Source organism: Bufo bufo, chromosome 1 (genome assembly GCF_905171765.1).
Source record: "Bufo bufo chromosome 1, aBufBuf1.1, whole genome shotgun sequence".
NCBI lineage: Eukaryota > Metazoa > Chordata > Amphibia > Anura > Bufonidae > Bufo > Bufo bufo.
Window position 1 is genome coordinate 789,405,191 of NC_053389.1, and position 27,677 is coordinate 789,432,867.

Here is a 27,677-nt window from a genome sequence, read left to right on the forward strand (position 1 = left end):
AAGAAAAACATGATTTTCATGCAGGACAATGCTCCATCACACGCGTCCAAGTACTCCACAGCGTGGCTGGCAAGAAAGGGTATAAAAGAAGAAAATCTAATGACATGGCCTCCTTGTTCACCTGATCTGAACCCCATTGAGAACCTGTGGTCCATCATCAAATGTGAGATTTACAAGGAGGGAAAACAGTACACCTCTCTGAACAGTGTCTGGGAGGCTGTGGTTGCTGCTGCACGCAATGTTGATGGTGAACAGATCAAAACACTGACAGAATCCATGGATGGCAGGCTTTTGAGTGTCCTTGCAAAGAAAGGTGGCTATATTGGTCACTGATTTGTTTTTGTTTTGTTTTTGAATGTCAGAAATGTATATTTGTGAATGTTGAGATGTTATATTGGTTTCACTGGTAAAAATAAATAATTGAAATGGGTATATATTTGTTTTTTGTTAAGTTTCCTAATAATTATGCACAGTAATAGTCACCTGCACACACAGATATCCCCCTAAAATAGCTAAAACTAAAAACAAACTAAAAACTACTTCCAAAAATATTCAGCTTTGATATTAATGAGTTTTTTGGGTTCATTGAGAACATGGTTGTTGTTCAATAATAAAATTAATCCTCAAAAATACAACTTCCCTAATAATTCTGCACTCCCTGTAAAGATATTAGCCCTACCCCCGAATGATAATACAAATAGGTGGTCATTTATTATATAGAAATATGTCTATGTTCGGCATATTTCTGACACAGATTGTGGTGCAAAGGTCCTTAGCACCACAATCTGCATATTTTTCCCGCTCATGCCAGGTCTAAAAAAGGATGGCGTGGACAGGGAAAAGGATGCAGTTATGGCCATCCAGTTATTGGATACCACCGCCATACATTGACCGGATAAGGGTACTTTCACACTTGCGGCAGGACGGATCCGACATGCTGTTCACCATGTCGGATCCGCCCTGCGGCTATTTCGCCGTGCCGCCCGACCGCCGCTCCGTCCCCATTGACTATAATGGGGACGGGGGCGGAGCTCCGGCGCAGCACGGCGGTGCATGGCGAAAGGCCGCCGGACTAAAATTACTGCATGTCAGGTTTTTTAGTCCGGCGGATTTCGCCGTGCACCGTCGTGCTGCGCCGGAGCTCCGCCCCCGTCCCCATTATAGTCAATGGGGACGGAGCGGCGGTCGGGCGGCACGGCGAAATAGCCGCAGGGCGGATCCGACATGGTGAACAGCATGTCGGATCCATCCTGCCGCAAGTGTGAAAGTAGCCTAACACCTCTGCACAGTGACCGGATAACACTGCCTTACCATAATAATAAATAATAAAATGTATTTATATAGCTCCACAATATTCCGCAGTGCTACACAAGTTCATAGGGTTCGTGTACAAAACAAAAATAACTGGCTAATATGCAACTGAAACACTAGGAGTCAGGGCCCTGCTCGCAAGAGCTTACAATCTATGAGGAATTGGGGGTGACACATAAGGTAGTTGTTTGTGATAAGTAGGATTTGAACCATTATTGAACTGACAGGAGTGGTGCCGGCCAATCTGCTTTGGGTTTGGGACTACTAGAGGATCGAGTTTAGGCCAGAGGAGTTGGTGGGGGGGAGGTTTAGTTGGGGAATAGTCAGTTTAGGTAGCTTGATAAGCCTGCCTGAAAAGATGTGTTTTTAAGGCACGTTTGAAGGTGGAGAAGTTGTGGATTGACCTAGTATTCCGGGGCAGAGTATTCCAGAGATTAGGTGCAGCTCGAGAAAAGTCTTGAAGACGAGAGTGAGAGGTACGAATTATGGAGGTTATTAATCTTAGGTCGCTAACAGAACGGAGAGCACGAGTAGGGTGGTAGATGGAGATGAGAGAGGAGATGTATGGAGGTGCAGCACTGTGGAGAGCTTTGTGGGTGAGGGTGAGAAGTTTGAACTGTATTCTGTGGTGGATAGGCCCCAGTGAAGTGACTGGCACAGGCTAGTAGCATCAGTGTACCGGTTGGATGGATAGATGAGCCTAGCTGCAGCATTTAGAACAGACTGAAGGGGGGAGAGTTTAGCGAGAGGGAGACCGATTAGTAGTGCATTGCAGTAGTCAAGACAAGAATGAATCAAGGCAACAACAAGAGTAATTGCCGTTTCCACCGTAAGAAAAGGGCAGATTCTGACAATATTCTTGAGGTGCAGACGACAAGAGCGTTTAAGTGATTGAATATGGGGAACAAAGATGAGATCAGAGTCAAATGTGGCGCCAAGAGAGCGGGCATGTTGCACAGGAGTTATGATAGTGCTGCAGACCGAAATTGAGATATCAAGTTTAGGTGAGTTAGTAGATGGGGAAAGACAAGAAGTTCAGTTTTTGAGAGGTTCAGTTTTAGATACAGAGAGGTCATGATGTTAGAGACAGCTGCCAGACAATTACTGGTGTTTTGGAGTAAAGCAGGGGTGATGTCAGGGGACGAAGTGTATAGTTGGGTGTCGTCAGCATAGAGATGGTATCGAAAGCCAAATCTACTGATAGTCTGTCCGATGGGGGCTGTATAGAGGGAGAAGAGTAGAGGACCTAGTACTGAGCCCTGAGGAACTCCAACATCAAGAGGAAGAGGAGAAGAAGAAGAGCCAGCAAATGATACACTAAAGGAGCGGCCAGAGAGATAGGAAGAGAACCAAGAGAGAGCAGTGTCCTTAAGGCCAATTGAGTGGAGCATGGTGAGGAGAAGTTTATGGTCTACGGTATCGAATGCTGCAGAGAGATCCAACAGAATCAGTAGAGAATAGTCACTATTTCTTTTTGCTGTTAGGAGATCGTTGGACACTTCAGTAAGGGCAGTTTCTGTAGAGTGAAGAGGGCGGAAGGCAGATTGTAAAGGGTCAAGAAGAGAGTTTGCAGAGAGATAGCTTATTAAGCGAGAATAGACAAGACATTCAAGGAGTTTAGAGATGAAGGGGAGGTTAGAAACAGGTTGGTAGTTAGCAGCACAGGTCGGGTCAAGAGATGGTTTCTTTAGTAGTGGGGTTATAATAGAGTGTTTGAAAGAGGAGGGAAAGATACCAGAAGAGAGAGAGGTTAAAAATTGTAGTTAGGTGAGTGATGACAGACGGGGAGAGGGACTGGAGGAGGTGTGATGGAATAGGATCACTGCTACAGGTCGTGGGTCGAGAAGAAGAGAGAAGCCTGGAGACTTCTTCCTCTGTTATAGGGTCAAAAAAGAAGAGAGAACATGTGGAGGAATTAGAGGGAGGAGGATTGAAATTATTTGGGGACTGGGAGATTATTTCCTGCTGGATACTGCCAATCTTGTCTCTGAAGTAAGTGGCTATGCCATCAGCGCAGAGGTCAGTGACAGGTTCAGGAACTTTAGAGCTTAGAAGGGAGTGAAAAGTGTCAAAAAGTCGTTTTGGGTTATTTGAGAGTAAGGAGATGAGAGAGGTGAAGTACTTTTGTTTGGCAATGTTGAGAGCCGAATTATATGTTTTGAGCATAAATTTATAATGGAGGAAGTCTGCTGTAATTTGTGATTTTCTCCATAAGCGTTCTGCACATCTGGAACAGCGCTGTAGAAAACGTGTTTCAGGTGTGTGCCAGGGTTGCCGTGTTCTGTGTCGAGAGGGTCGGATTGATATTGGAACAACTTCATCTAGGGTGGATTTGAGGGTCTGGTTGTAATGATTGGCAGCCAAGTCTGGACAGGGGAGGGAAGTAATTGGGGTAAGAGCTAGTTGTAAGGTGTTAATAAGTTGCTGGCAGTTAATGGTGTGTAGGTTTCTGTAAGTGTGAAAAGTAGGATTGTCATGAGAAATGTGAGAGGTCTTTTTGGTAAATGAAAGAAGATTGTGGTCAGAAAGTGGGAAGGATAGGTTACTAAAGTTTGAGACTGAGCAGTGACGGAAGAATACTAGATCAAGTATATTGCCCTGTTCATGCGTGGCAGAGGAAGTGAGCTGTGATAGGCCAAGAGAGGAGGTTAAAGAAAGAAAGTGAGCAGCTGATGGGGAGATGGGATCATCAATGGGATATTAAAATCACCCATAATAAGAGTTGGTGATTCAGAAGAGAGGAAGTGAGGAAGCCAAGCTGAAAAGTAATCCATAAATTGGTGGGGGGAGCCCGGGGGACGATAGACAACTGCAACTCTCAGGGGGAAAGGATGGATGAGTCTAATGGTGTGAATCTCAAAAGAGGGGAATGTGAGAGAGGGTACAGGGGGAATGACCTGAAATGTGCACTGTGGAGAAAGTAGTATGCCTACTCCTCCACCGTGCCTGTCATCAGGTCTGGGGGTATGGGAGAAGTGAAGTCCACCATAGGATAGGGCAGCAGGGGAAGCAGTGTCAGAGGGTTCAAGCCAGGTGTCTGTAAGAGCTAGCAAGTTCAGAGAGCGCGAGAGGAAAAAATCTTGGATTGTGGGCAATTTGTTACGAACCGACCGTGCGTTTCAGAGTGCGCAGTTAAAAGAGACTGGAGAGGAAGTGCGGTTAACATTAATCAGATTTTTGGGGTTTCTGTGTGTGGCAAAGGAGAAGTTAGCAACAGACGGAGGTCCAGGATTTGGTGAAATATTCCCTGCAGCTAGTAGCAGGAGAACAGAAAGCGACAGCAAATGGGTAAAAGATTTATATTGGTGGTTTTTATGCTGCACTGTGGAGGAAGATGGGTCAGTGTAACCTATGAGGGTATAAAGTGTATGGGAAGTGAACATGGGTGAGGGGAGGAGCGAGGGACTGAGTTGGAGAGAAGGGACAGAGGGTGGACGGTGTGGTTGAATTTGAAAGTAGACAGCCATAGCAATGAGAAGAGCAGCCAGAGCCTGAGTGAAACAATATTGTAGCATACCTGTGCTGTGTGTAACTTTGTTTGAGTAGTACACACAGCGTCTCCGTCTCCTGCCCTGTCTAACTGCCATGATTAACTGTCAAGCGCTTAGGCAAAATGGCGCTTTGGCAGAGATGGTGCTTTTGGCTCGTGCTAACCCCTGCGAGTGCCATGACTGGATAAAAGAGTATAAGAGGGCACAGTACAGGGAATGACTACGGGCACTGCACAGGGTGTGGTAAGAGGGCAAAATGCAGGGTGAAAGGGTGCACAGTATGGGGTGAGGGGCACAGTACAGGGAATGACTAGGGGCACTGCACAGGGTGTGGTAAGAGGGCACAATGCAGGGTGAAAGGGGGCACAGTACGGGGTGAGGGGCACAGTACAGGGTGGGGGGCACAATCACATGACCCTGTGATATTAGAAGGTCCTTATGGTGAATGTGGTTCATACGCCACCATAATGAGAGGCAGAGGAGTGAGACAAGGGTGTGATTATGTGGCTAGCGATAAAAAAATTAACTGTTGGCCAGTACAGGCCCCAAAAATTAGTCAATAGGCATTCACCTGACAGCAAACAACTTTGGATTCTGTGGCTGGAGGTACATTAGGCGTGTCAAAACTTTTGGACATAAAAGAATCCATCATATATTTATAGCCTTTGATATCTTGATATCTGTGATAAATGTCAGACATCTTTTTCAGATTTTCAAAGAGGGCAGAAGACGAATTCAAGTCTTATTAAATTGAATACTTAACTCTAGTTAGGTAATTGTGTAAGGCTGTTTGCAAAGGTGTATATATATTTAGAGAACACGGACCTAAAAGGCATTATACGAATCCTGTTTATAACAATAGGACTAATCAAATGGTATTGTCACGCTCCACAGGAGAGCACACACAGACTGAAGCAAAGAAATGTCCAGAGGAGAAGAAATCATATCTATTACCATGATAGATGTTGTGTCCTAAATGAGTAAGTTTTAGAAATAAGATACAAATGTAGTAATATAAAAGTCATGATTAGGTTTATATATGATTTTAGTATAAAGTAAGGTTATTATTAGTTATATAATTTGGAGTTTTGGTATAGAAAATACTGTTGAAGACATAGTTATAAAGGTCCCCATTGGAAGTGTGGACAGAAGGTTTAACATATTAAACAGACTGGTTGTGAGAAACAAATGGTGAATAACACTTATGGTGGTTCCCAAACAGACATGGATAAACCATAAATAGAGTAGGACTTTAGATTGTGTTACTACTAGACTGAAAGTTATATATGATTGCTCGGTGAGAGTCAACATTCTATTGTTTCCCTGTTAGCCATTTCAAATCCTGTTTTGAAAATCTGTTAATAAGTAAAATACGAATTAATTCCCAAAATTTATACATGGACCTTTGGTACCATAGAGTGGTATAGTAAATTAAGACCTTAATTGCGAAATCACTAGGGGAGGTCCTATTAGTGATAAGTGATGTCACTAAGTAAATGATCAAACCAAACCGAGCCCTTTCCAAAATGGGATAAAAAGGTTGGGTGAACTGACAGAAGGGATCATGAACATCTGAACACACTTCTGGAGGGGAACATCTTGAAAGACACATCTGGAGACATCTTGATCCACCGGATCCAACCGCTTGACCACCTATCCAGCCATTGGAGGCAGTCATCTTCAAACCATTGAAACTGATTTCTGCTAGCCAATATTCTGGTATAGTATAACTTTACCTATATTTTGTAGGAGGATTAATTAATAATATATTTATATATATTCAATTAACCATACTTTGTCTGTTTTGGAATAAGGCTGTGGGTGTACCTGCAGTATCACCCTAAAAACCTTAATCCAATCCAGGGAGATTATATATATACTGGTGACAACACGGTATCATCTCCAAAGAACTGAGTTCAGTTCTAGGCCGGTATGGTTGATTATGTGTATATATATCTGTATAGATAAAAAAAGGAAATCTGAAATAAACCAGATTTGGGTTTAATCAGACATTTGTCAGCTGAGAGAAATCAAGTATCAAATTGATTTAAAGTATATCAGAATGTATTAGCGTTATAAGGCATTGTAGTGGATAGATATATATACTCTAAAGTACTTTGACTTTCTTAAAGGATTTGCATATCATTGATTGATTTTATAATTATATTTTCACCGATTTTTTTTAAATATATATATATATATATATATATATATGTATATATATTAATTTGCACTGTATTATTGTTATTTAAAGGGAACCTGTCACCCAAAAAATCACTTATTAAGCTGTTCAGAGTACCTTATAGTGCTACATAGTAGTGTCCTATTGCACTTTTTCTTCGTTTTCCAGCATTTAGCCTCATTGAGAAATCGATGTTTTATTCAGCTGCTGCCCCGTGCTTCAAGTCAGGCTTGAAGTCAAGGGGGCAGCGGCCTAGGCGTCTCCAATCCTGCTCTCCCCGCCTCCCTCCGCCTTAATTGACACGCCGCATCTCAGTGCCGGGACCGCGCTCTCATCCCGCATGCGCAGTAAAGGGCTGCTGTAGCGCGATCCCGGCTCCGGCTCGTACACTCAGCCGGCTTCAGTCTCGCTACAGCGGATGCGCCCGCCAGCCTTACATACTCGCGCCCGGCATCTTCTCTACCTGCGCATACAGAGCGGGCGCATGCTCTGCAAGATGCTATCCTATCAATATGGCCCAACATTTCTAAAGAATGCTATCAGCACCTTGTTGAATCAATGCCACGTAGAATTAAGGCAGTTCTGAAGGCAAAAGGGGGTCCAACACCGTATTAGTATGGTGTTCCTAATAATTCTTTAGGTGAGTGTATATGTCCAGGCGGCCCTTGCCAAATATAGACCAATGCTCGGAACAAATGCAAGGCGCCAGGATCTTTACCACATTAGATTGCGCTCAGGGGTATTGGACACCTGGGAGGTTCTGCTCCAGGTGTCTTGAGCTTTATCCTGGTGGCACACCCCCTGTGAAGTGAGTGCATCAGGGTGTTTCCCTTGCCTTGATTTTAATTTAATTTAATATTTATTTAACACTTATTTAGTGTATATTTTAATTCAACACGTTATTCAGGATATATTTGACGTTCTCGTGCTATCTCTTCTCCTAAAATACCGTTAATATATAGCACATAGAGTATGCTTGTTTATTGGTATTCACTTGGGTGTTAATATTGACCCTGAGGCTCGTTCATGGGCCACTAAAATTACTCATTTATTAATTGCTGAGAGTGGCGCTGTTATTTGTTTGTTTGTCTATTGTTTATTTTTAGATGATGGCAGGGCCGCCTTGAGACGTCAGGCGCTCACGTTTCAGGCGCTCATGGCCCATCTTTATCTATCTTTTCACTTGTTTATTATGTGTGTAGCTTTGCTAACACTGGTCCCAGCTGCCTTCTCTATTATTATTTTCTATAAGGTTACTATCATCCTTATTATCATCTCCTTTGTCCATCACCTCTGGCGCCTCTGGTTCTTTTCTACCTGTGGTATACTTTGTACCTAGGTAGTGTTTGGTAACCGCATCCTCCTTTTTTTCTTTCCTTTTTATACATATCCACTGTGTCTATATTGATGGGTGTGCTTATCACACCATTGTAGGGGATGAAAGAAAATTTGTGGCAGGAATTGGCATTACTTGGACAGATGAATTTCCTAATACAGTATTGGTACTAAAAGTAGCCAGGTAGCAGAATTAGCTGCTGTATACCAAACTGTTAAGATTGCTATAGAGCACAATATAAAGAATTCATCATAGTTACGGATTCAAATTATGTACGGAACAGTTTTGTTGAATATATGCCCACATGGAAAAGGAATCATATGTTACAGTCCAACAATAAACCGGTGAAACATGCCAAGTTGTTTTGTGCCATAGACGAGCTGGTCCAATGTAATGGTATAACCATTTGTTGGAAGAAAACCAAGGGTCATTCCAAAACCCAGAATATAGACAAAGAGGGTAATGATCTAGCTGATAAACTTGCCAAACAAGGAGCCATAAATGGTGACCACGTGGATATAGATGATTTACTAGAAGGAGATTCCCATTGACGCTATCACTAGACAACAACATAGGGTACAAACTGGAAATAGTGTAGCTCAATGGAGCCAAGAATCTACTAGTGAGGATCTGATTAAAAGCCAGAAGGAAGATCCTATACTTGGAATCCTTTATAGACATATTGAGGATCCTGGTAATAGTCCTCAATAGGAGGATGATTATGCCCAAAAGGAAGATCTCCGATTACTAATGAATACCAAATCTCAATTTAGTATTCAAGATGGATTATTAATGAGGACTTCTAAAAATGGAATTCAGCAGTAGGTAGTTCCTAATACCTTTAGAGGCCTCATGTTACAGCATGCCCATGATGCGACTACAGCTGGTCATCGTAGGGAGAAGATTACATATGAGTCAATACGTGATTATGCCTACTGGCCTTATATGTTGAAGGATGTCCAGATTTACTGTCAAGGTTGTTTGGTATGTGCGCAATTTCAACCTCAAGGTCCAACGCATCGTGCTCCACTTCAGAAGAAGGGTTTTTTATTACCATGGTCCAATATCCAAATAGATTGTATTGGTCCTGTTACCCGGTCGTTTCGAGGGAATAAATACATGTTGACAGTCACTTGCGTGTTTACCAAATGGGTAGAGTGTCTACCAGCCCGCAATAACACGGCCGAGACCTGTGCCTTTCTGTTGATTAACCATGTATTTTCCAGATTTGGGTTACCATTAAGGATTGATTCAGACCGTGGATCACATTTTGAAAGTGAGGTAATAGCGAAGATGTGGAAGATCTTGGGTGTGAAGAGAAGATTACACCTTGCCTATCGTCCAGCATCTAGCAGATCCGTTGAGCGATATAACCAGCCAATTATCAACATCCTTAAGAAGTATGTTAAGGAGTCCGGTAAAGACTGGGATATAAAGCTGCCGTTAGTGCTCATGGCTATTAGAGCCACTCCAAGTACTGCAACCAAGATGTCACCCTTTGAGTTGATGACGGGAAGGAGAATGATACTTCTGCAACATCTGTTGTATCACACATCAGATCATAACCTGATCGATGCAGCCACGACACATCAGTATGTGGAGGACCTTCGTAAGTATTTTCAACATGCGTTTGCTTTCGCGCACAAGAACCTTGAGAAAGCCGCTGTAAGTAACAAAACTTATTACGATTTGAAAACTACCAAGAAGGAGTATGAGGTAGGAGATAGAGTGTATCTCTACAATTTTGTCTGGGATCGGGTGAAAAAAAATAAAATTCTCCCATCATGGAAAGGTCCATATGACATTATTGATTAAATATCTCCTGTAGTATACAAGGTGAAAATTGATTCGAAAGATGGGTTCATAGAGAAATGGGTCCATGTGAATCAATTGCGGGTGTGTCATCCTAGATCACAACTGAGAATCATAGAAGGTGATGCTGAAAAAGAGAATGAATAAGGATAACGTGACTTAAAAATACCTTTAATGTTAAAGTAATGGGTATTGGTGCAACGGTACCTAATAACTAACAATACGTGATGTAATCCTCCAGGGGAGATATATTAATAATAAGGCAACGGGAAAAAGATTAATCGAGAAAGGAGGATGATCAGGGGACCACAGGGGATACTATCCCTGTAATACCCTAGTCTATCCTCAGCCCAGGGTTGCCCCCTAGTGGTGGAGGTTCCCTGTCCCCGTGCCTAATCCTAGAATATCCCTGTTAAAACCCTATAGAAAGAGAACGTAACAAACAAAAATAGATAAAGAAAGAAGATAATGCATAAATATATGGATAATGTCTGGTGCACCGCAGGTAATCATACACCAACACTTCCTTAAACGAAAAATCCCTACGCGTTTCACCTAAGGCAAGGATCATCAGGGGGTGAGAAGGATAGCACAATGATGAAATATAATGATAATATAGATTTTTACTTAGCTCCCCGTCCGGATACAAGGAAACATTGATCTTGGCTGAATAATGATATCCTGAAAATGTCAAAAATAAATGTCACCCAAACAGTGCCATACATAGTGATGCCAGGTAACATAACTTAAATTACTTACATGCTGCCAAGAAATTGATAGCCCAATGTTCCAGGGAAGCTGGGGAGCTGCCAGGCCTATTACTACCCATTTATAATTTGTTTTTCCCGCCGCTACACTGAGATCCGGACGCCGCATGCGTCACTTTCCGGTGCCGTGTAACGCATCACGTGTCCGCGCGCCACTTCCGGTGCCTTATTTTAAATTGTGTTATGATTCTAATCCTTACATCCCCCAGCCAATTTAGGCCTTTATGATGACTCTGTACTTATCAGGCAGTGTCTACCCGAGTAATCCTATAAGGTAGCTCCTTCCCCCAATACCTGGCACCGCATCTCCAGTCTCAGTCATGCGCACTAACTGCGCCTCCCTGGGACCTTCGGATCACTTATAATCACCTGATGCGCTCCACGGTGCGTTCCAAAGCACCGGAAGTGGCGCACGGACACGTGATGCGTTCCACCGGTGCGTTCCACGGCACCGGAAGTGACTCATGCGGCGTCCGGATCTCAGTGTAGCAGCGGGAAAAACAAATTATAAATGGGTAGTAATAGGCCTGGCAGCTCCCCAGCTTCCCTGGAACATTGGGCTATCAATTTCTTGGCAGCATGTAAGTAATTTACTATGTATGGCACTGTTTGGGTGACATTTATTTTTGACATTTTCAGGATATCATTATTCAGCCAAGATCAATGTTTCCTTGTATCCGGACGGGGAGCTAAGTAAAAATCTATATTATCATTATTTTTTATCATTGTGCTATCCTTCTCACCCCCTGATGATCCTTGCCTTAGGTGAAACGCGTAGGGATTTTTCGTTTAAAGGGCTTCTGTCACCCCACTAAACTGTTTTATTTTTGGTTACTTATAATCCCTATACTGCGATTTATGCATACATACTGTAATTAATCATTTTGGTTCAGCAGATTCTGTTAAAAACTTACTTTTAAAATATGCAAATTACCTTGCTACCAGCAAGTAGGGCGGCTACTTGCTGGTAGCAGCCGCATCCTCCTATCCTAAAGACGCCCCCTCCGCATGTTGATTGACAGGGCCAGCGGACGGGATCTTTCTCTGCTGGCCCTGTTTGCATTCAAAATCTGGCGCCTGCGCCGTACCTGTCTTCAGTCGGCGCAGGCGCACTGAGAGGAGGACGCTCGCTCGGCCGCTCCTTTCTCAATGCGCCTGCGCCAGGTGTAGATGTGACGTCATCGGCGCAGGCGCATTGAGGATGGAGCGGCTGAAGGAGCGTCCGCCTCTCAGTGCGCCTGCGCTGACTGAATACCGTTACGGCGCAGGCGAGAGATCTTGATAGCAGACAGGACCAGCCAGAGGACGATCCCGTCCGCTGGCCCTGTCAATCAACATGCGGAGGGGGCGTCTTTAGGATAGGAGGATGCGGCTGCTACCAGCAAGTAGCCGCCCTACTTGCTGGTAGCAAGGTAATTTGCATATTTTAAAAGTACGTTTTTAACAGAATCTGCTGAACCAAAATGATTAATTACATTATGTATGGATAAATCGCAGTATAGGGATTATAAGTAACCAAAAAAAAACTGTTTAGTGGGGTGACAGAAGCCCTTTAAGGAAGTGTTGGTGTATGATTACCTGCGGTGCACCAGACATTATCCATATATTTATGCATTATCTTCTTTCTTTATCTATTTTTGTTTGTTACGTTCTCTTTCTATAGGGTTTTAACAGGGATATTCTAGGATTAGGCACGGGGACAGGGAACCTCCACCACTAGGGGGCAACCCTGGGCTGAGGATAGACTAGGGTATTACAGGGATAGTATTCCCTATGCTTAGTTTGATTTGATTTATAAACGTGATTCGGTTGAATCTTTTGAATCTTTTCTGTGTGAAATATTAATGAATAAGGATAGCGTTAATCTGATTTCTCTCAGTTCACAGATGTTCTGATTTTGTGTTTCCTCGTAAAGTGTTAATACATAGCAAAGCTAGGAAAGCTGTATATATCAAATTAGTCAAGAGCATGTATTTATACTATTATTTTCTTTTATAGAAAAAGGACGGTTTGAACCCAGACGTAATTCACCAAGACAATGATGACAACCAAAGATGCAGCCGTTGTATGGATGGTGTTGATCCGTGATATCACATTCAAGACGGAACCTGTCAGCAAACTGGATCCTTCAGCAGGAATCATGCTACCAATGTTTCAGGATTCGTATTGACAGAGGAGAAGAATGTAAAGCCAAAAATCTTTGTGAAATTGGATCCAAGGACATTCATTGGATGAAGATACCGGATATCCCCATTTTAGCTTGGGAAAGGTACCAAATTGGTACATTGTGCATGGGAACAAAGTCACAGCAATAATGGCATGATTGGTGCCAAGTTTTGATTTTTCTTACATGCTAAAACTATTGGACACAGGACCTCTGTGATAGTATACCTTTCCAGGATATGGCCTTATAAGACGAAGAAAAGACGAAGATGAAAAATTGATGGACAAAATTACTAGGAAAAGACAGAACCTTTCTTTATCAAGAGGAATAGAAAGGGGGCAACCTCTTTCAAAGTAAAATCTATATATCGATGAACATGATAATTCTTCCGACCTTTTCCCAGTTAGGTCTTAAGGGGATCCTTGACTAACGTCTGAAGAAGGGGGGGTATTTGTCAGGACTTTTGGACATAAAAGAATCCATTATAGATCTATAGCCTTTGATATCTTGATATCTGTGCTAAATGTCAGCCATGTTTTTCAGATATTCAAAAAGGGCAGAAGACGAATTCAAGTCTTATTAAATTGAATACTTAACTCTAGTTAGGTAATTGTGTAAGGCTGTTTGCAAAGGTGTATATATATTTAGAGAAAAAGGACCTAAAAGGGATTATACAAATCCTGTTTATAACAATAGGACTAATCAAATGGTATTGACAGGGTCCACAAGAGAGCACACACAGTTAAAGCAAAGAAATGTCCAAAGGTCATTGCTTTTCCTTTTTAATGCATGGAGAATAAATCATATGTATTACCATGTTAGACGTGTCCTAAATGAGTAAGTTTTAGAAATAAGATCGAAATGTAATAATATAAAAATGATTAGGTTTATATATGATTTAGTATAAAGTAAGGTTAATATGGGTTATAGATTTTGTAGTTTTGGTATAGAAAATACTGTTGAAGACAGTTATAAAGGTCCCTTTGGAAGTGTGAACAGAAGGTTTAACATATTAAACAGACTGGTTGTGAGAAACAATGGGTAAATAACACTTATGGTGGTTCCTAAACAGACATGGAAAAACCATAAATATAGTAGGACTTTAGATTGTGTTACTAGACTGAAAGTTATATATGATTTCTCGGTGAGAGTCAACATTCTATTGTTTGCCTGTTAGCCATTTCAAATCCTGTTTGGAAAACCGGTAATAAGTAAAATACGAATTCATTCCCAAAATTTATACATGGACCTTTGGTACCATAGAGTGGTAGAGTAAATTAAGACCTTAATTGCGAAATCACTAGGGGAGGTCCTATTAGTGATAAGTGATGTCACTAAGTAAATGATCAAACCAAACCGAGCCCTTTCCAAAATGGGATAAAAAGGTTGGGTGAACTGACAGAAGTGATCATGATCATCTGAACACACCTCTGGAGGGGAACATCTTGAAAGAGACATCTGGAGACATCTTGATCCATCGGATCCAACCGCTTGACCACCTATCCAGCCATTGGAGGCTGCCATCTTAAAACCATTGAAACTGATTTCTGATAGCCGATATTCTGGTATAGTTTAACCAGGGCTGGGACAAGGCCATTTGGTGCCCAGGGCGAAGATGGCAAACTGCGCCCCCCCCCCCCCCCCCCGTTTTTAAGAAAGAATCAATGTTGTTTCAAAACAAGAATATACTTAAAGCAATAGAACAAAGGACTGTGGGACTTTGAAAGTCACAGACACTATAAAGTTCCCCCCCATCATCATGTGCCAGTATAAAGTCCCCCCCATCATCATGTGCCAGTTTTGTAATAAGCCCCCCCAATGTGCCAGTAACACTATTGTAAAAAAAAACAAAAAAAAAACACTTAGGTAAGTATAAGTGTCAGCGATGCGATGCAGCCTCTTCCTGTGTCCCACGCTGTAATGTAAGGCTCAGGCGGCACGATGACGTCATTGCGCCGGCCTCTGATAGGCTGCCGGCCTAGTGCCTGCAGCCAGGGGCGTACATAAAAATCACTGGGCCCCATAGCAGGAATCTAAATTGGGCCCCCATTCCCCTTTTATAGCCCCTCCCTTTGTTCCATGAACTATTCTTGCTGCTGCGTTTTATAATTTATGCCATCAGGGCCGGAATGGGATTACAAAACAGCCCTGGCACACAAAAGAGGTATAATAGATGCAGATGTATATTATATACAGCAGTGTACAGTTATGTGAGGTACGCGGTATAATAGATGCAGTGTGTACAGGTATATAGTATATTCCCTAGTGTTCTGATATGTGAGGTACAGGGTATAAAAGATGCAGTGTGTACAGGTATATAGTATATACAGCAGTGTACTGATATGTGAGGTACGGGGTATAATATATGCAGTGTATACAGTATATACAGTAGTGTAATATGTGAGGTACGAGGTATAATAGATGCAGTGTGTCCAGGTATATAGTAAATACAGCAGTGTATTGACACCTCGTACCTCACATATCAGTACACTGCTGTATATACTATATATCTGTACACACTGCATCTATTATACCTCGTACCTCACATATATAGTATATACAGAAGTGTACTGATATCTGTACACACAGCATCTATTATACCTCATACCTCACATATCAGTGCACTGCGGTATATACTATATATCTGTACATATTGCATGTATAATACTGTGTAATATATGCAGTGTGTGTGCATGTATGTGTGTGTATATATATATATATATATATATATATACAGAGCAGTGTATTGATGTGACACATAGAAGGTATAATACTGTAGATGCAGTGTTTATAGAAATATGTGGTCAGTTATGCATTATAGTCACTGTGAGGTACATGAGGTAGTGGTAACTGTCTGAAGTATTATACATGAGTGAGCAATGAGTAAAAACAGGGCATGGAGGGGGGGGGGGGGGGGGGGGGGGTAAATGATGAAAAGTGGAGGACCTCCTCTTACCTCTCCATTCCAGTCTGTATGGATCAATACAGAGCTGCTTGTGAACTTTTAATACTTGCTGTTAGGGGTTGAAGGACCTGTGATGATGTCATCACAGGTCCTGGCAGATGTACCTTTGAAACCTAGGAACTACACCATTTTTGGTGCAGTTCCTTTGCTAGATTCTGCAGGACCTGTGATGTTGAAGATGATGTCATCACAGGTCCTGGCAGAGGCACTGTTCTAACCTGGGAACTACACTTTACACTGTGCAGTTCCCTTACAGGACCTGTGATGACATCATCAAAGGTCCTTTAGCTTTAGAAAGGTAAACAGGAGTAATTAGGGGGCGGGGCCTCTCCTCCACTTCGGTGCCTGCCTGCAGCCTATCAGAGGAAAGGGAAGGGACACGCCTCTCCCTCCCCTGCACCTCCGCTGGCACAGACAGTTTACAATGGAGATGAGCGCAATGGAAGCGCTCATCTCCCTGTGCCCGGCGGCGGCTGCTCACTTGGGGGGGGTCATTTTAGTTGGGGGGGCACATGGGGGGGCACAGCATGATGTAGGGGGGGCCGTGGCTGGCACTTCACCTGCGCCCCCCTCCTGTCCGCAAATGGTAGCGCCCAGGGCACCCGCTCCTTCGGCCCCTGCCTTGTACCGGCCCTGAGTATAACCTTGCCTATATTTTGTAGGAGGATTAATTAATAATATATTTATATATATATTCAATTAACCATACTTTGTGTATAGTATATGTTTTGGAATAAGGCTGGGTGTGTACTTGCAGAATCATACTAAAAACCTTAATCCAATCCAGGAAGATTTTATATATATATATATATATATATATATATATATATACAGTCCTGATCAAAAGTTTAAGACCACTTGAAAAATGGCACAAAATCATATTTATCATGGCTGGATCTTAACAAGGTTCCAAGTAGAGCTTCAACATGCAACATGAAGAAATGGGAGTGAGACAAAACATTTTTTGAGCATTCAATTTTATGAAAACAACAAATAAACTGAAACAGGCTGTTTTTTCAGCTGATCAAAAGTTTAGAACCACACCTCCAAAAAAAAAACGAACCCCCCCCCCCCCCCCCAAAACAGAAATCCAACTTCCAAACATGAACTCAGTAATGAGTAGCTCCGCCGTTATTGTTTATCACTTCAAAAATTTGTTTCGGCATGCTTGATGCAAGCGTTTCCATAAGGTGAGTGGGAACATTTCTCCAAGTGGTGAAGACGGCCGCACGAAGGCCATCTACTGTCTGGAACTGTTGTGCATTTTTGTAAACTTCCCTTGCCACCCATCCCCAAAGGTTCTCAATTGGATTTAAATCAGGGGAACACTCAGGATGGGCCAAAAGAGTGTTGTTATTCTCCTGGAAGAAGTCCCTTGTCCTGTGGGCATTGTGTACTGTAGCGTTGTCCTGTTGAAAAACCCAGTCGTTACCACACAGACGAGGGCCCTCAGTCATGAGGAATGCTCTCTGCAACATCTGGACATGCCAGGGGGAGAGAAACAGAACTGGATCGCACATCCACAATGCTATGCTTTGATCTAACTCGCTTATCAGCGCTATATTGAAGTGTACAGCCCCCCATTCTGCATGCTGTACAAGAGGCATTAGTGTACATTTTGATCAAAAGGCATAAGCCCACTCACCACGCCAAGGTCGCCTCTTTGAGTGGGACCTACTCTGACAAAAAGGCACAGCGCAGTGCGGTGACAAAGCAGCACTGCCCTGGTAGGCGGAGGGACCCAGGAATCAAACAGCAACCCTACTGTCTGACAACGCCAATCATGGCACTGGGTCCCACCAACCCACCAGAACAGCACCACAAAAACAAAGGCCACCACGCAGTACTGCACCATGTGAACAGTTGTCTAACACGACATGTCCATTACTATCAGGAGCTACAGGTCAATGACCACTATATGCGAGTTAGATCAAAGCATAGCATTGTGGATGTGCAATCCAGTTCTGTCTCTCTCCCCCTGGCATATTAATGGTCTATTTTTTTCTTTACTGGTATAAGCACTCCTCCCATTCGTCACAGGTGGTTTTAATCACACGAGTCTGCATATAGTGGTCATTGACCTGTAGCTCCTGATAGCAATGGACATGTTGTGTTAGACAACTGTTCACATGGTGCAGTACTGCGTGGTGGCCTTTGTTTTTGTGGTGTGTTCTGGTGGGCTGGTGGGACCCAGTGCCATGGGTGGCATTGTCAGACAGCGGGGTTGCTGTTTGACCCCTGGGTCCCGCCGCCTACCAGGGCGGTGCCGCTTTGTCACCGCACTGCGCTGCGCTTTTTTGTCAGAGTAGGTCCCACTTAAAGAGGCTACCTTGGCGTGGTGAGTGGGCTTATGCCTTTTGATCAAAATGTACACTAATACCTCTTGTACAGCATGCAGTATGGGGGCTGTACACTTCAATATAGCGCTGATAAGCGAGTTAGATCAAAGCATAACATTGTGGATGTGCGATCCAGTTCTGTCTCTCTCCCCCTGGCAACATCTGGACATAGCCAGTGGCCGTTTGACGCCCCTGCACTTCCTGAAGCTCCATTGTTCCACTGAAGGAAAAATCACCCCAGACCATTATGGCGCCCCCTCCACTGTGGCGCGTAGAAAACATCTCAGGTGGGATCTGCTTGTCATGCCAGTAACATTGGAAACCATCAGGACTATCAAGGTTACATTTTTTCTCATCAAAGAATAAAACTTTCTTCCACCTTTGAATGTCCCATGTTTGGTGCTCTCTTGCAAAGTCCAAACGAGCAGTTCTGTGGCGTTCAAGGAGACGAGGTCTTTGAAGAAGTTTTTTGTTTTTTTAAGCCCTTCAGTCTCAGATGCCGTCTGATGGTTATGGGGCTGCAGTCAGCACCAGTAAGGGCCTTAATTTGGGTCGAGGATCGTCCAATGTCTTGACGGACAGCCAAGTGGATCCTCCGGCTCTGTGCTGATGAAATTTATTTGGGTCTTCCACTTGACTTTTTTGTTCCATAACCCTCAGGATAATTTAAGAAATTCCAAATGACTGTCTTACTGCGTCCCACCTCAGCAGCGATGGCGCGCTGTGAGAGACCCTGCTTATGCAGTTAAACAACCCGACCACGTTCAAAAAGGGAGAGTTTTTTTGCCTTTGCCATCACAACGTGTGACTACCTGACAGAAAATGACAATGAATCCACATCTTTGCACAGATTTGGCCTTTTAAAGGCATGTGGTCCTAGACTTTTGATCAGCTGAAAAACAGCCTGTTTCAGTTTATTCGTTGTTTTCATTAAATTGAATGCTCAAAAAATGTTTTGTCTCACTCCCATTTCTTCTTGTTGCAAGTTGAAGCTCTACTTGGAACCTTGTTAAGATCCAGCCATGCTAAATATGATTTTTTTTGCCATTTTTCAAGTGGTCTTAAACTTTTGATCAGGACTGTATATATATATATATATATATATATATATATATATTTATATATATACACTCACCTAAAGAATTATTAGGAACACCTGTTCTATTTCTCATTAATGCAATTATCTAGTCAACCAATCACATGGCAGTTGCTTCAATGCATTTAGGGGGGTGGTCCTGGTCAAGACAATCTCCTGAACTCCAAACTGAATGTCAGAATGGGAAAGAAAGGTGATTTAAGCAATTTTGAGCGTGGCATGGTTGTTGGTGCCAGACGGGCCGGTCTGAGTATTTCACAATCTGCTCAGTTACTGGGATTTTCACGCACAACCATTTCTAGGGTTTACAAAGAATGGTGTGAAAAGGGGAAAACATCCAGTATGCGGCAGTCCTGTGGGCAAAAATGTCTTGTGGATGCTAGAGGTCAGAGGAGAATGGGCCGACTGATTCAAGCTGATAGAAGAGCAACGTTGACTGAAATAACCACTCGTTACAACCGAGGTATGCAGCAAAGCATTTGTGAAGCCACAACACGCACAACCTTGAGGCGGATGGGCTACAACAGCAGAAGACCCCACTGGGTACCACTCATCTCCACTACAAATAGGAAAAAGAGGCTACAATTTGCACGAGCTCACCAAAATTGGACTGTTGAAGACTGGAAAAATGTTGCCTGGTCTGATGAGTCTCGATTTCTGTTGAGACATTCAAATGGTAGAGTCCGAATTTGGCGTAAACAGAATGAGAACATCTATCCATCCTCTGATGGCTACTTCCAGCAGGATAATGCACCATGTCACAAAGCTCGAATCATTTCAAATTGGTTTCTTGAACATGACAATGAGTTCACTGTACTAAAATGGCCCCCACAGTCACCAGATCTCAACCCAATAGAGCATCTTTGGGATGTGGTGGAACGGGAGCTTCGTGCCCTGGATGTGCATCCCTCAAATCTCCATCAACTGCAAGATGCTATCCTATTAATATGGGCCAACATTTCTAAAGAATGCTATCAGCACCTTGTTGAATCAATGCCACATAGAATTAAGGCAGTTCTGAAGGCAAAAGGGGGTCCAACACCGTATTAGTATGGTGTTCCTAATAATTCTTTAGGTGAGTGTGTATATATATATATATATATATATATATATACAGGGTGGGCCATTTATATGGATACACCTTAATAAAATGGGAATGGTTGGTGATATTAACTTCCTGTTTGTGGCACATTAGTATATGTGAGGGGGGAAACTTTTCAAGATGGATGGTGACCATGGCGGCCATTTTGAAGTCGGCCATTTTGAATCCAACTTTTGTTTTTTCAATAGGAAGAGGGTCATGTGACACATCAAACTTATTGGGAATTTCACAAGAAAAACAATGATGTGCTTGGTTTTAACGTAACGTTATTCTTTCATGAGTTATTTCCAAGTTTCTGACCACTTATAAAATGTGTTTAATGTGCTGCCCATTGTGTTGGATTGTCAATGCAACCCTCTTCTCCCACTCTTCACACACTGATAGCAACACCGCAGGAGAAATGCTAGCACAGGCTTCCAGTATCCGTAGTTTCAGGTGCTGCCCATATCGTATCTTCACAGCATAGACAATTGCCTTCAGATGACCCCAAAGATAAAAGTCTAAGGGGGTCACTGGATATGCGAAATTGCTACATGATGATGTGTTTCCCTCTTTATGCACTGAAGCTGGCACGTTCCCTGAGTTTTTCCAGCAAGATGGTGCACCCACTACCACATTATGGGTGTCAGGTCCGAGCATTCCTAGATGAACAGTTTCCTGGAAAGTGGATTGGTTGTCGTGGGCCTGTTGAATGGCCCCCAAGGTCTCCCGATCTGACCCCCTTAGACTTTTATCTTTGGGGTCATCTGAAAGCTGACCAGTGTGCGCCCCCCCACTATTGTTTTAATATCATTGGAGGCCAGTGTGCGCCCCCTCCCCCCGGCCCCCCCTCTATTGTTTTAATATCATTGGTGGCCAGTGTGCGGCCTCCCCTCTCCCCCCCCCCCGATCATTGGTGGCAGCGGAGAGTTCCGATCGGAGTCCCAGTTTAATTGCTGGGGCTCCGATCGGTAACCATGGCAACCAGGACACTACTGTAGTCCTGGTTGCCATGGTTACTTAGCAATATTAGAAGCATCATACTTACCTGCTGCGCTGTCTGTGACCGGCCGGGAGCTCCTCATACTGGTAAGTGACAGATCATTAAGCAATGCGCCGCACAGACCTGTCACTTACCAGTAGGAGGAGCTCCCGGACGGTCACAGACAGCGCAGCAGGTAAGTATGATGCTTCTAATATTGCTAGGTAACCATGGCAACCAGGACTACAGTAGTGTTCTGGTTGCCATGGTTACCGATCGGAGCCCCAGCGATTAAACTGGGACTCCGATCGGAACTCTCCGCTGCCACCAATGATATTAAAACAATAGAGGGGGGGAAGGGGGGGGGGCGCACACTGGCCTCCAATGATAATACAATAGAGGGAGGGGGAGCCAGGGGGGCCGAACACTGGCCACCAATGATAATACAATAGAGGGAGGGAGGGGGGGCCGGGGGGGGCCGAACACTGGCCACCAATAATATTCAAACTGGGGAGGGAGGGGGGTCTGCCCCCTGCTGCCTGGCAGCCCCTGATCTCTTACAGGGGGCTATGATAAGCACAATTAACCCCTTCAGGTGCGGCACCTAAGGGGTTAATTGTGCTGATCACAGCCTCCTGTAAGAGATCAGGTGCTGCCAGGCAGCAGGGGGCAGTCATGTACACAGTTCGTAGTATATTCTAACTTGAAGCGTCCCCATCACCATGGGAACGCCTCTGTGTTAAAATATACTGTCAGATATGAGTTTCACGATCTAACTCAAATCCGATGGTATATTCTAACATAGAGGCGTTCCCATGGTGATGGGGACGCTTCAAGTTAAAATATACCATCGGATTGGAGAAAACTCTGATCCGATGGTATATTAACTCCTGACTTTACATTGAAAGTCAATGGGGGACGGATCCGTTTGCAATTGCACCATATTGTGTCAACGTCAAACGGATCCGTCCCCATTGACTTGCATTGTAAGTCAGGACGGATCCGTTTGGCTCCGCACGGCCAGGCGGACACCAAAACGACTTTTTTTTCATGTCCGTGGATCCTGCAAAAATCAAGGAAGATCCACGGACGAAAAAACGGTCACGGATCACGGACCAACGGAACCCCGTTTTGCGGACCGTGAAAAAATACTAGCACAGGCTTCATGAGGCCTTAAAAAATGTGTGCATGAGGCCTTAAAAAATGTGAGGTACTCCCCACTGCCGTGAGCTAGGCAAGTGTGCCTGTCACGATTCCCCCCCTCCCTGCTGCGCTGAACGTCCTTTCGGACAGGACACTCGACGAGGGGCAAGCCAAGAGTTCCATGGCAAATTGTGTCAGCTCTGGCCACAGGTCAAGCCTGCACACCCAGTAGTCAAGGGGTTCCTCGCTTCTCAGAGCGTCCACATCGGCCGTTAACCCGATGTAGTCGGACACCTGTCGGTCTAGGCGTTCCCTGAGGCTGGATCCGGAGGGAAGCTGTCGATTGGTTGGCTGCAAGAATGATCTCATATCCGAAGTGACCAACACATCTTCAAACAGCCCTCTTTTTGCAGGCGCGGTAGGATTGGTACCCACACCTATTTCGCTGTAGGTGGAAATTCCTCTGCCAGCGCCCGCAACAACAGAATGCATAATCTCTCGCAGCAAGGCCTAAAAATACTGCATTCTGACAGCCCTCTGTGATGCTGGTAACATGTCTGCCATTTTGTGTTTGTACCGGGGGTCTAAGTACGTTGCCACCCAGTACAGGTCCTTGACCATTATGCTTTTTATACGGGGGTCCCTCTTCAAATACTGGAGCATGAAGGCCCCCATTGGCACTAAATTTGAAGTGGTGGAGTGGCCTGGCTCCTGCTCATCACACAGGAGAATGTCGTCCTCGGTCTCCTCCCCCCAGCCACGGACAACACCAGGGATCCTTGAAAAGTTTAAAGCCTGCTCTTCTTGATCCTCCTCCCCCCCCAACCATCATCCTCTTCAGACTCCTGCTGACTTGTCTCAGATAGAGTAGCCACCCCTGGGAAGTTATTCAGCATTGCGACTTCCTCATCTTCCAGCTCCTGCTCCTTGACTGCTTGATCAATGACACGACGCAATGCACGCTCCAGAAAGAAGGCGTAAGGTACCATGTCACTGATGGTGCCCTGGCTGCGACTGACCAGTTTGGTGATCTCATCAAATGGCCGCAAAAGTCTGCATGCATCGCGCATGAGCAGCCACTGGCTGTCACAGCCTATGGTGTACGCTGTGACACTGTTGCCACACTTGCGGCTGCCCGCGGCAACGTGTTGCTGTGAGAGCATGCGGTGGCAGTGTCTCGGCCTTCTGGGTGATTGCCGTTACATGGTTGCCAGGCATGCTGTTGCCGGTGGTTACGTGTTTGGTATGCTTGTGTGTGCACTTCCCCTTTAAGTGGGAGCCTCCCTCTGTCTGGTGCTATAAGGGTTAACTCCCTGACTGGGTGTGGTCACTTTTTTTTCTTCTTTTTTTGACACCAAACACCACCAGACATGTAACACCAAACTAGACATACAAACACCCTGAACATAACCCACTCTATACAAATAGCGTCAGGAAGGGAAGGAGACACCGGGATAACATCGATGACCACAAGGGTGGCCCTCACTGGACAGATGGAACACCCTGGACTGGAGCAGAGCTCCACCACCAACAACAGCTGAAGTACAACTGACTCCAGCCAGGAAACCACATAAGATAAGCCAAGTGACCACACCCAGTCAGGGAGTTAACCCTTACAGCACCAGACAGAGGGAGGCTACCACTTAAAGGGGAAGTGCACACACAAGCATACTAAACCACGTAACCACCGGCAAAAGCATGCCTGGCAACCATGTCACGGCAATCACCTAGAAGGCCGAGACACTGCCACCGCATGCTCTCACAGCAACACGTTGCCGCGGGCAACCGCAAGTGTGGCAACAGTGTCACAGCGTACACCATAGGCTGTGACACTGGCACGGTGAAAAAAAACCAAGCTCCCCAGAGTTCGTACAGGTAGTCGTTAACAGCATGTTTCTGCTGGAGCAGTCTATCAAGCATATACAAAGTGGAGTTCCAGTGCGTCGGGCAGTCACAAATCAGATGTCTGACGGGCAAGTGGTGTCGCCGCTGAACGGCAGTAAGGCGAGCCATGGGCCGTATAAGATCTAAAATGGCCAGAGATTTTCCTGGCCTGCCGCAAGACGTCCTGGACCCTGGCGTATTTGGCAATGAATCGCTGCATGACTAAGTTCAGGATGTGTGCCATGCACGGTACTTGTGTCATTTTGCCCTGTTTCAGCATGCCCAGCCGATTGGCACCGTTGTCACACACCACTTTACCAACTGTCAAATTGAGCGGTGTTAGCCACTGATCGGCCTGTGACCGCAGAGCTAAAAGCAGTGCAGGACCGGTGTGGCTCTTGGTTTCCAGGCATAACAGCCGCAGCACAGCATGGCAACGTCTTGGGGGGTGCAGCGGAAGAGGCGGTAACAGTGGAAAAGGAGGAGTCAGCCGAGGAGGAGACGGAGGATGGAGTAGGAGGAGGAGACGAAGAGGGCGGCCTGCATGCAATCCGTGGCATTAACACAAAATTCACACGGGTGCCACGGGTTGCATGCTTGACGGCCGTCAGATGGTTCACCCAGTGGGCAGTAAAAGTTATGTACCTTCCCTGCCCGTGTTTGCTAGACCACGTGTCTGTGGTCAGATGTATCTTGGCACCGACACTGTGTGCCAGAGATATTTTAAATTGCCGCTGAACGTGGCCATATAGTTCAGGGATGCCCTTCTGGGAGAAATATTTCCTTCCGGGGACCTTCCATTGCAGTGTGCCAATGGCCACAAATTTTCTAAAGGACTCCGAGTCCACCAATTTATATGGCAGTAGTTGGCGGGCTAGCAGTTCTGGCAAGCCAGCGGTAAGCCGTTGGGCAAGAAGATTATCCGCAGTCATCATTTTTTTTTTACGCTCGAACATTTGGGCCACGGAAGCCTGCCTTGTGCCAATTGAACACGATGACGGCACGGTGGAAGGTGTAGTGGAGAACAAATGGGAGGAGAGAGGAGAAGAGGCAGGAAGTGGAGCACCGGGAGTGTGGCTTTGTGGGTTCTGACGGCGTTGCTTCCTCTGGGCTCGGTGATGGGAGGCCAGGTGCCTTCTTAAGGCGGTCGTCCCTAGGTGAGTGTTGGGCTTACCATGACTTATGCGTTGACAGCACAGGCTCCAGATCTCAACACTATTGCCAGCAGTGGACACGTTAAAAAAGCCCACACTGCGGAGCCATCTGCCGGCATCCTGGGAGCGCCAGATGTGACCATGCATGGTGCATAGCTCGCTCCAGATACATTTGCAGTTGGTTTTTTGCCTCCTGTGCACTGCGAGTTCTGCCTGCTTCTCCTCCTTCTCCTCCCTATCTGCTGCTCCGTCTCTCCCTCTGATCTCCCCTCCTATTCCTCTCTTGTGGGCACCCATGTGACATCCATCGACATGTCATCAGCGTCACCTTCACCACCACTGACATTAGAGATCTCGGAGAAGGCAGCAACAGCGGGGACCACCCTCCTTGGGCTGATCTGGGTACTGTAATCAGACCGCTGGGTGGCAGCCTCTTCCTCATCCCATGCCAAGAATGGCTGTGCATCGGTAAGGTCTGGGAATAGATGGGAAAATAATTCTTCTGACTCGAGTGGAGGGGCTATGGTGGTGGTGGTGGTGGTGTCTTTGGGGGTGCACAAAGCAGAGAGTGAGGAGGGTGCAGATGCAAAGGATGAGGAGGGTGCAGAAGCGGAAGACTGAGTGAGCCACTCAACCAACTCTGGTGCGTCCTTTGACATAATCGCAAGAACATTCTCCAACTTCCCACTTAGGCTTCGGTCTGGTGCACCTGCCCGATCCCTACCACCCCTGCGGAGCAGCCTGCCTCTTCCTCTGCTTGTCATTTTCAAAATGACCCTGTGCCAAAGTCCTTAGAAAAGAGCAGTATTTGTGGAAGCTGATATATGGCAGGCCTCAATCAGTTGTTAGTTGAAGCTGGTATATCACCCTCAAGCAGTAATTTTGTGGACACAGGTACAGTCAGGCTATGAGCTGTGCGCTGCGATTGGCCAGCGCTGCAGCAAGGGACACGCCTCATACAAGAAATCAGTCAGAGGGAGCGCAGACACCGGAGCCTATACCGGGCGAACGGAGCGGCGCCCAGACATACTAGTAAGTGCAGGGGGACCCCTGGGCGCCGCTCTGCCCACTGATATAGTTAGTTTTTAGTTTCTACAGTAGTGAAAGGTCCTCTTTAAACAATTATAGCACACTTTCTGTAAATCCAATAAACTTCATTTCACTTCTCAAATATCACTGTGTGTGTCTCCTATATGATATATTTAACTGACATTTTTTATCGTAACAACCAACGATTTATACAGGAAAATCATGACGATTAACAAGGTTGCCCAAACTTTCGCATCCCACTGTATATGTAAAACCTCTATCACTATTTTGTGGAAGCTAATATATATCATGCAGGCCTCAGTATGTACGTATTATACTGCTTTCATAATGAGACCAGAAACACAAATTGGTTTCTTGAAAGCATCTTCTCATCCCCCCTGAGCCATGGTAGAAGAGAGCTTTGTTCACGTTACATTTACTTAAATAGCAGACATGACATCACAAAAGGGGTGTTCCTTAAGAAGAGACTATTGGCTCCTTAACCTAATAGGAGTGGTTTCAGCAACTTCAACTCTGAGTTCATAGGTAGATTTGAAAACTGCAACCTAATCCCCCCTCCCCTATTGACCATAATGCACACGTGGCTCATACATCTGGTTTGCGGCCATCTAGTGGACAAAAATGTGTACTACACAAAAATGTATGCTACAGAATGTTCACATTATATATAGAGAGAAATAAAGCTCATCTCTCACAATCAGTTGTTAGTTGAAGCAGGTATATCAAAACCTGCAATCAGTATCTTGTGGATGCAGGTATATGGAAAACCTCTATAACTATGTTGTGGAAGCTGATATATGGAAGGCCTCAATCAGTTGTTAGTTGAAGCTGGTATATCACTCTCAAGCAGTAATTTTGTGGATGCAGGTATATGGAAAACCTCAATCACTATTTTGTGGAAGCTGATAGATTGCAGCCCT